Genomic DNA, 9,373 nt, shown 5'->3' with positions numbered 1-9,373 from the left:
ATGACGATCAGGTTTCTAGGCTTGATCACTGTGAGAAAATATCATTTTTTTAGTAAACTCAATATATTAAAACTTTAAGGTAGGCAAGACAGTTGCACTCCAAAAATAAATGTTCGAGGTCTAGCATTACTGGATGTTCAAATTATGGAAGAAATATCTCCCTGAGCAGTAAATTTGAGAAGGGATATTTGTGGAAAGCATGAGTGGAGATACTACCGTGAAAGAAAATTGGATTCATAAAGGTGTTTTTATAATAATATGGAGAAACTTGATTCCAATGAGTACAGAGGATCTTTGCTCCTTTACATAGCTTAAGTGGGAAGAGACTACAAAAAACAAAGAAACAACAACAAAAAAACCCTGACAATTTTCCTCCAAGGGCAAAAGGAAATCACTAAGATTTCCTAAGAACATGCATCAATTCCTTATCTTTACGTATAAACATATCACAAATTATTGTGTTTTCATTCTCAAATTGAGGAGTAAGAGTTAGAAACTAATGTAGATCCTGCAGTTGACTTAATGTTTGATTTGTGGAAAGCGTATTAGTAGCTTTCTCAGATTCAACTATCTTCATTGTGAAATGGATACTGTGTCTTTTAAATAACCAGAGTTTTTTTGTTTTCTGTTTCTTTTTTATATTCCGTGTCATCTACCTAAGTGAATGTGTCTGATACATGATAATATATTTAATGTAAACATATGCAACATACATACAGAGTAATGACATGAGAAATTATTTTGCATATTTCAGTGTGGTAAAATGGAAGAATATTTGCTCATGTTGTTACAAATGTCTACTCCAATACTGTTCAGGGAAAAAGTTATCTATCCTTTATAACCTAGAAAAAATTTACTCGTGACAATATGTGAGAAAATAAAAACAAATTCAATGTAATTTTCAAAATTTCTACCTTATATTTCACCCTGAGGTCGGGGAGCAGAGACTGGTTAGAAACTGTTTCTTCCTTTTGTGTACTTGATGTTAAAACATTATATTATTTTTATATAAATAATACCAGATAAAAGTGAGGTAAGAAACATGTACACAAGTTGTCCATTATTCATCAAATGTCTAATTTATATTTTTCTGTTATTTTTGTGTTACCATAGTCTATGCAAAATATATTTAAAATTCTGTCAAAAATTCCATGTTACCCATGTAACAAATATGTGAACAAATTCAATAAATTTTGATGAGTCTCTAGAGAAAAACATAGTCCAAAATCATTAAAGTTGTATATTTGTTGCTTTCTATTGAAAATTCAGACTCTGTGAACATTAATATTTGAGCTTTGAAAACAAAATATACGTTTAAAACTATTAAAGGCATATATAAGGCCTCTCCACATTAACTGGCCAAAAATGCTATTATGGGAAGTTTCGTTTTTACTATTTGTTAATGAACTGTGGAACTTCTTAATTCCCTTTCATAGTTTATCACAAACATAATCCTAGTTGTTTCTATGCATCACCACCTTCTGGCCATTTTGAATAGGCTAAGTTACTCTCCCTGTCAACAAACTCTTCATGGCATTCTTCACCTCTGTGTTTCTTGCTGTGTAAATGATGGGATTTAGCATAGGAGTAAGGATTGCAAAGAACACAGTCACCAGCTGTCCACTGGTGTAGGTGTTCACAGGGCGCATGTAAGTAAATATGCAAGACGCAAAGAAGAGAACAACCACAGTGAAGTGAGAGACACAGGTGGACAGGGCTTTGCATCTCCCTTCAGAACTATGAGATTTCAAGGACTGCAGGATAACTATGTATGAGATGAGGAGCATAGTAAATATGAGCAAGCACATGGCCCCTCTGTTGGCAGCCACTATCATGCCTAGCGTTTGTGTGTCTCTACAAGCAAGTTTTAACAATGGGAAGAGATCACACATGAAGTGATCAATTATATTAAGGCCACAGAAGGGCAGATTGATCATAAAAAATATTGGCATGGTGGCATGCAAGATCCCTCCAACCCAAGCTACCACCACCAGGAGTCTGCAGAGCCCTTATCGCATAATGGTCATGTAATGCAGAGGTTTGCATATGGCCACATAGCGGTCATAGGCCATAACAATGAGGAGGATGATCTTTGTTCCACGCAGGAAGTGCTCCACAAAGAGCTGAATCAGGCAACCACCCAAGGATATTGTCTTCCTCTGGTACAGCAGGTCAATTATTATTTTTGGGGTGGTGACAGAGGTGTAGAAGGTGTCTATGATGGATAGGTAAGTGAGAAAGAAGTACATGGGAGCTGAAAGGGTGCGGCTGAAGGAGATGGTGATGACAATGAGTAGATTGGCCAACATGGTAAATAGGGAAACAAATAAAAAGACAATGAACAGAATTTTCTGCAAGTGTGGATTCTGTGTGAGATCCAAAAGAACAAATTCTGTCACATTACTGGGAGACCTGTGGAGCTCCATTCAGAAAATAACCCCTTCTCAAGATCTGAATTCCCTACAAAAGAATAAAGGTAGGTTGTTAATTCTGAGTGCATTATCATTTGATGTTCATACTACAGCAATAGGGCTTTCTGTAACTGTGGAGCACATTCTTTGTATTCTAACCCAGTAGCTTCTTCCATCTTTATTCATCTCATCATACTCTCTTCATATACCATACTATCAGCTACAACGCATCTATAGGGCATTAGTTACTATTTAATTTTCAGGAAAAAATGCTGATATATATATATACATATAGCATATATGCTGATATATATACCATATACCATATATATATGTGTGTGTGTGTGTGTGTGTGTGTTATGTTATGTTGAGTTCTTCTATTTCCAGTCTGTGTGGTGTTTCTGAGTTGCTCTTGTGCTCTGTGTGTCTTGGCTTACCCCTGAGCCTGAGCATTTTCACATTATGAGACACATTTTATAATCTGCCAAGTGCTTACACACATAAAGAATATTATTTTTCATTTGATCATAGAGATGATTTTCATTTGATCATATAGATGCAACAATGAATGAAAGACATGGTTATCATAGTCACTAACTCATTCCAGTCATGGTTACCTGCATAAGAACAACCAACCAAGCTTCTTTCATATAGGAAGGAGGTTCCCATCCCTTACTGGGAAGCTACCAGCATTGCAGCTGAAGGAGTAAGAACCATTCACTTTTGTGTTGTTGTTAACGTGTGGCCATATTTAAATTAAGATAGACTTGGTGGAGTATCATGTTTCATTGTATACATGTATAAAATTCTAAATAATAAGAAAGATTATTTTTTTAAAAAAAACCTAATCAAAGCATATCTCTGATAAGCAAAGCTTTTGTTTTAGCAAGATGTACAAATTGTAGTAGAGATTTATTCCATGACATGGCACAACATATATGCCATACATATCTATTTCCTCAGTCTGTTAGTATAGTTTCTGGCATAACACCTTCAGGGTCTACCACATATTACATGATGAGGAAATACATGATGAACCTCATAATTCACACATCTTGGTTTGTAAGATACAATGCTTCCCAGTCAGTAGATCAGAGAGCCCAGTCACCTTTAGCAACCCAGTTACTCATCCATGATGCAAAATCTACAAGAAATATGATGAATCTTTTAAAGTCAAAGTGAATTTAATATTTTTGATATATTTAAAGATTATTACAAAGCTAATTATCTTTTAGAATCAGTGTGTTATTCACTTTCCAGGTAGTTAAGTATTGGCTACAAATATTGTTTATTCTTTAAATTATGTTCCTCATATATTTCTTTATCATGGCCTCTGTTTTTAAAATTTTGTTACATATGCAAACACATATATGAGTATATATATATATATATATATGTGTGTGTGTGTGTGTGTGTGTGTGTGTGAATACATTAATATATATGTTCCTAGGCAGTGAAATACAATCTGCTAAATGTATATAATGATTAAATATATGTGTGTGTGTATATGTATTATATATAAATTGGTATTGAAATAATCATATTTAATAAATTTATAGATTTAAAAGACTGGGAAAACATCTTTGGGTTTTTAAATTCATAAACATTTACTAAGGAAAAGAAACACTTATTTTGAATGCTTTAAAATGGAACTTTAAAGTGAAAACAGAAAGAAACTGACTACTACCTAAGATAAAGTAAAATACTTATGCAAAAATATATGATAGTTTCTGTAAACAAGTATCTATTAGATAGCTACTCAGCAAATATTTCTTGGACCTATATATATATTTGCCTACATATGAAAATGTCTATGTTGATAGCCAGCAGTAGTTTCTTTCATGACTTTTTTTCATCACAGTTCATCTATCTAGGAAAAACTTTATCACCCCTATTTCTATGCAGTGTTAATTTTCATATTCTCAGTTCTTTACCAGTTATTCTTATAATTCACCATAAATAACTTATGGATAACAATATAAAATTAATTGTAGAACATGTGAAATACATTCTGATTTGCAGGCATAAATTTCTCACAAAATGAAAAGAAAACGTTATCTCTAAAAATACATTTCATGTTTTCTATGTTAAGTGGATAAATTGCTTTAGATTTTATTGTTCAAGGTGAAGTTTTGGTACAGTTTTTGAGAAGGACATTCTGGAACATCACTGCATCTCTTACTGTGAGTTAACATGTCTAGACACAGAATAGGGCACATACCCAAGGTGATACAATGACCTTTGTATCAACCTAGAGTAGTGGTCATCAACACATGGACCCAAACCCCCAACTTCTGATATGGGGGCCACATATCAGAAATCTTACATATCAGATAGTTACAATACAATTCATAGCAGTAGCAAAATTTCATAATATAGCAATGAAATAATTTAATGATTGATGTTTACCACAACAAGAAGAACTGTATTAAATGTTTACAGCATTAGAAAGATTGAGAACCCTGGCTTGAAGAAATAGAAGCTGTTTCAATTCTATTCTACAACTTTCCACTATTAACCTTTGAAATAAGCCCTAAAATAAACATTTTGAAAAGACAAACATTCAGCCAAGCAGTGGTGGCCTATGACTTTAATCCCAGCATTTGGGAGGCAAAGTCAGGTGGCTCTCTCTGAGTTCTGGCCAACCTTATCCACAGAGTGAGTTCCAGGACAGCTACAGATATACAGTGAAACCCTGTCTCATAAAAACAAACAAACAAAAACCAAAATATAAATATTCTAAAGAAGTATTTTAAATGGCGTTATCAAAGACTGAGATTAAATAGAAATCATATGAATTATCAGACATCAGAGAAATGTGTATGTAAAATATTCCAAGTCACTTGAAATGCTATGTACCTATTATCAAGGTGTTTTGTCCTGGCAGAGTTTTTCACACCTGCAAACCAAGCACTTGGGAGAAGGAAGCAAAACTAGCAGAAGCTCAAAACCACTCTCTACCATATAGCAGTTCTATAGCAGCCACTGTTACATGAGATTGTTAAAAAAAACAATAAAAAGAATATTTTAATCTTTAGAACACAACAGGAAAACTCTTGTATTATCATACTAATTAGGGGAATTTAGAGTGGAAAAGTCAATATGTAGTATGATTTTTACTAATTTAAATATATTAAAATATAGGGAAAGACCCCAGAGACTTTTACTTCTATGGGGGTGAAACTAGCAGAGTTATTCATAGTGTTTGGAATGCTGAGAACAGACAAGCCTAGAATGATTGGGATAGTGGGTGATTATATAATTTTCAAGTTCTTTGCACTGCACTCCTTGAGACCTATAATTATGGTTCCTTTACAAAATATGAATCTCTCACCTATCAATTCATCTGACAAGCTCAATGTCCTGAGTCCCAGGTATCTGTTAGTTCCTCAAGACATAAAGCTATAAGCTTAAAGATGTCAACTAGCTCCGAGTGCAAAATCATCATTGATTATAAGTGGCTCCTGTGGATAATGCCTTTCTCTGGAGCTTATCAAGTATTTCCAATGTGCCCTCTTAGCAGTCAAACTCTGATTTTTTTATCCTGGCTAATTAGACCTCAGGAGCATTCCACTGCCATTAGTAAACTTTGCTAAAAAAAAACAATTATTTCACTGAATATAGAGAACTTCTACAGCATTTGCTTTTAAATAATTTTTCCTTGAGTCCAGCTGAAGACGTTCACTATGCCAAAAGAAATTAAAACAATAAACTACTAATGAACTTCAATATTTGATGGCAAATGAACTAAGAGTATTTATGAGGAGTCTGGAAATTAAATATTTAAATCAAACGAGACAACCAAGTAAGAAGTAAAGACTCCCATTAGTAGGCAAAAACATCACCTCTGCCCTCACTGTTAGGAATGTCACAAGAAGACCAAGCTACTCAACCAAAGCATATATGCAGAGGACCTGGGCATGACCCCTACAGGCTTCCTGATTTCTATGAGCCCCCATTAGTCTCAGTCAATTGATTCTGTGAGACATGTTCTTATAGTGTGCCTCAACCCGGTGGTTCTTCTGAACCTTCCTCCCACTTCTCTAAAGAACTCCTCAAGCTCTGCCTAAAAACAAAGCTTTCACTTTGTTTGACTGTGGAACTCTTCATCTGCTCCCATCAGTTGAAGTCTCTATGGTTTCTTTGATGTGAGTTCTTCTAGGTTCCCAGAACACTCTGCAGGCAGGATATGCTGTAGGTCCAAGGCATTGTGGCTGGGTTGGTATCCCAATCCCTCTAATTAAGGCCTTGTTTAGTTATAGATTTGACTGGTTCAGACTCCGTGTCCACATGACTAGGCGCCTTTGTTAGTATTACTCTAGTAGATTTCATGGAGTTTCCTTGAACTAGATTTCCACATAGCCCCTAAAAATTCTCACAAGTCCAGTCTTTTCTCTCAGTATTTACTTCCCCATCCACTTGATCCCTCCAGTTCCCAAGCCTTCTTGACCACGGTCTACCCACTAAATCCATTCTATGTTCCCTTCAAAGGGAGATCATTGGCATCCCCCCTTAAACCATCCTTGTTACTTAGCTCTCTGGTACTATGGAACATAGCATGATATTATCTTCTACTTTACAGCTAATATCTACTTAGAAGTGAGTACAATTCAAGCATAGTACTACATACAATGGCATATATTCAGTTGCATTCAAATAGGTTTTCTGAATGAAAATGTATTCTGAATCAAAATGAAGAAGTGCTATTTTTGAGAAAATTTAGTCAATATGAGTGATGAAATTTAAAGAACAAAAATAGTTAGCAAAACTGAGATTTCATGACTCAACATAGTGTGATTAGATGTGAATATTTTAGTCTGATCAGAGTATTTGCAATAGCTGAAACAAGTTTGAGGGAAACTATGAAATTCCCTAAGGAAGTAAAGTAAATGTATATTTTACTGAGTATCATCTATTAAAATGTGAGAAAATTGAATTTCAGTCCTAGAATGAAAAAAGTCAGACTAGAAAATGAGAAGGTATTTTTGTATATGGTCATGGGCAATCAAATTAAATATTAAAATCAATTCAAGTTGGCTCATTAATTGTTCATTAAGTTTACATTTAGAAAGCTGCAGGGATAGATGGAGAGTGATTACAAGAACCAATACTATTTTAAACATTTTCTAGTGAAACATTGAATAGAATGGACTAGAAATAATTTATAAATTAAAATTGCGTTACCTTCTTTGTCATGTGAAGCAACCTAATATCATCCCACTAGGTCCAACCTAGGACAAAATTCTATACTAGTCCATCATATTCACATTTTTAAAATTGTTTTCAATATTTAAGTAGTTACTGAGGTATTAATATGGATTGTGATGGTATTACAGTGCTTATGTTTGACTAACCCTGATTTAAATAAACAGTGGTCAAAAATACAACTATTCTTTAGTATACTATCATAGCTTTTTTATTTTATAACTAATTGTTTAACTTTTTATTGTACTTAATAGAAAAAGTAATTCATAAATGATATATCTGTACATGTATTTAGAGTTTAATAATATTAATGGTTTTAGACTGCACTAAAGATCTAAAATTTTATTTCTCATAAATAAGAGACAATATTGTTAGAATATACATATTAAATTAGTTAACATTTTAATTGCATTTTCAGCTTTTACATTTTTTACAGTGTAGATAATTGGATTCGACATGTGAGTGACAAGTGTATAAAACACTGCTATGGCTTTATCCAGATGAAAAATTGTCACTGGTCACATGTATGTATAAATACATGACACAAAGAACAAGAACACACTATGATGTGGCAGCCACAGGTAGAAAGGGGTTTTTTCCTCCCAGCAGAGTTGTGTGTCTTCAAGAAGCTCAGAATGATCACTTAGGACATCAGCAACATCATGAAGGTCTTCATGGGGATTACTCCACCATTGGGAACAATCAGGAAACCAATAATGAAAGTGTTAGTATAGGCCAGTTGCAACAAGAGAAAGATGTCACAACAGAAATGGTCTATGATATTGGAGCCACAGAAAGAAATTCAGAGAATAACAAGCATTTGACCAAAAGAGTAGAGAAAACCCATTATGCAGCATGACCCACTAGAATACAGTAAGTTCAGTGGTTCATCCTGTTCACATGGTACAGAGGTCACCACAGGGCCACATAGCAGTCCTAGGCTATGACCACAAACAGAACAATCTCTAAAGCTCTTAAGCAATATTCAACAAAAAGTTGTATCATACAGCCATTGAAGGAAATGGCTTTTGTCTCTGATAGCAAACCTGTCAGCATTATAGGAATGATAGAAGAGGAATAGCATGCATCTATCAGAGAAAAGAAAGTGAGGAAGAAGTACATTGGGGAGTTCAAAGTCTGGCTATGGTCCTCGTAATGAAGAGGTCTCCTGTGACAGTAACAATGTAGGTGATAAGTGACATCAAAAGTAAAATTCTCTGCAGCTGGGGGGTTCTATGTCAGTCCCATGAGGATGAAGTCAATCATATGTATTCTGTTTTCTCTCATTTGAATGCTGCTAGACAGCTCAGAAGTGATGGGTTGGCCTAAAAACAAAAACTCTTAGTAAAAAACTTGAAGAGAAACTTACTTTCTAATTTTACATGAAAAATAATTTTAATAAAAATGTTCATTATGGTTCATAGTATGCAGAAGAGAAGAAACATGCTATTTCATCCGTTTTATAAAAAGAAATTAGAAGGACTGAGCCAGCAACCTTTGCCATAATGGGCCTAGGATAGAAACTCTACAGAAGTAGGACTGAGCCAGCAACCTGGGCTGGAGCAGACCTGAGGCAGTGAACTTCAAAGAAGCAAGACTGAACCAGTGACCTGGGACACAGCAGTTTTTAGGCAGTGAACTCCAAAGGAGCAAAACTGAGCCAGCAACCTGGGACAGAGCAGGCCTGAGGCAGTGAACTCCACAGGGGCAGGACTGAGCCAGCAACCTAGGCCAGAGTAGGCCTGAGACAGTGAACT

General features: G+C 34.8%; 1 pseudogene; it reads right to left on the bottom strand.

The window, feature by feature from the left end:
• Positions 1–1,499: 1,499 nt before the first annotated feature.
• LOC146894045 (olfactory receptor 4C3D-like) lies at positions 1,500–2,426 on the bottom strand (annotated as a pseudogene).
• Positions 2,427–9,373: the final 6,947 nt, after the last annotated feature.

The sequence above is a fragment of the Myodes glareolus genome, chromosome 2 (genome assembly GCF_982192425.1).
Source record: "Myodes glareolus chromosome 2, mMyoGla1.1, whole genome shotgun sequence".
NCBI classification, from domain to species: domain Eukaryota; kingdom Metazoa; phylum Chordata; class Mammalia; order Rodentia; family Cricetidae; genus Myodes; species Myodes glareolus.
Note: the sequence above shows the minus strand (reverse complement) of the source record. Positions and strands in the feature narration are given on the sequence as shown.